Source organism: Echinops telfairi, unplaced genomic scaffold (assembly GCF_000313985.2).
Source record: "Echinops telfairi isolate 266 unplaced genomic scaffold, ASM31398v2 ScPeMD7_5868;HRSCAF=6743_1, whole genome shotgun sequence".
In the NCBI taxonomy this organism is placed as follows: domain Eukaryota; kingdom Metazoa; phylum Chordata; class Mammalia; order Afrosoricida; family Tenrecidae; genus Echinops; species Echinops telfairi.
This window is the reverse complement of record NW_022109768.1, coordinates 916,727-917,456: the sequence shown is the minus strand read 5'-3', so window position 1 is coordinate 917,456 and position 730 is coordinate 916,727.

Here is a 730-nt window from a genome sequence, read left to right as displayed (position 1 = left end):
CTTCCCTTTGAATATTTCTCTTCAGCTCTTTGACTTCATCATTATGCCCATTTGCTCTAGCACTCTGTTCAAGAGCAAGTTTCAAAATCTCTCCTGATACCCACTTTGATCTCTTCTTTATTTTCTGCCTTTTATCTGCAAGCTTTACCTACTCTTTGCTTTCTTCATGTATTAAATTTTTTTTGAAAGGCACACACACTTTATTGAATTGAGAATACAGTTGATTATTGGTATATTTTATAGACCCTGATTTAAAGGGTGGAGGAGTATGGCCAATTAATCTGTGACCTTTCATAAATTGTGAGATGCTCCTCATCTCAGAGATGATAACTTTTTTTGGCAATGAGTATTTTTTTTTTTATTGCTATGTAGCACATGCATTAATATGCATATAAAACCCACAATTTAAAAATAATCATCTCTTTAAAAATACAACATCGTATGTACATTTTTAAGATATGCATTGTCATATACATTTTTCCCTAACAGCTTTATTAGCCCTTCATTCACATGTCATACAATTCAATAGCTGAATCATACTAAGAAGAGTTGTACAATTATAACCACATTCAATTCTAGAACACTTTCTTCCTTGGACTCATTTTTAAAAAATAATTTTATTGGGGGGCTCATACAACTCTTAGCACAATCCATACATACATCAATTGTATCAAGCACATTTGTACATTTGTTGCCCTCATCATTCTCAAAATATTTGCTCTCCACTTAA